The following is a 477-nucleotide window of genomic DNA, read 5'->3' on the forward strand; positions in this document are numbered from 1 at the left end:
GTACCAGCCAACACTCTCCTTCCCCTTCTCCAGTAAAAACGTCAGTAGTATAAAACTTGAATATCTTCGTTTTTTTTTTTTACTTAACCTGATCCGGGTGACAAATGTGGTATTTCTTAAATAAAAATGCTTTCCTGTGACTACGTGTATCTTCTAACCTCACCGCCGATTACTGAATTCGTAAATTAATATTCAACTCGTAGATCTCCTTATAATAAAAACTGTAAAACGAAATCAAACCCGAATAAACGAGAAGAAACGCGGAATAAATAAACGAACAGATAAATTAGTAAAAACACACGGTAGCGACTGGAGGACTCAGAAATGACGGCGAAAGAGACCGAAAGGTTAACCATGAATAAACGATGGAAGCGTAGGTTGGCCGAAGGAGAATGGGAAAACAAAAGAGAAGCAGAAAAGGGGATAGGACATAACTTCATAGGGTTGATTACTTATTGATCTTATTGCAAATAGTGT

Source organism: Penaeus monodon, chromosome 15, assembly GCF_015228065.2.
Source record: "Penaeus monodon isolate SGIC_2016 chromosome 15, NSTDA_Pmon_1, whole genome shotgun sequence".
NCBI lineage: Eukaryota > Metazoa > Arthropoda > Malacostraca > Decapoda > Penaeidae > Penaeus > Penaeus monodon.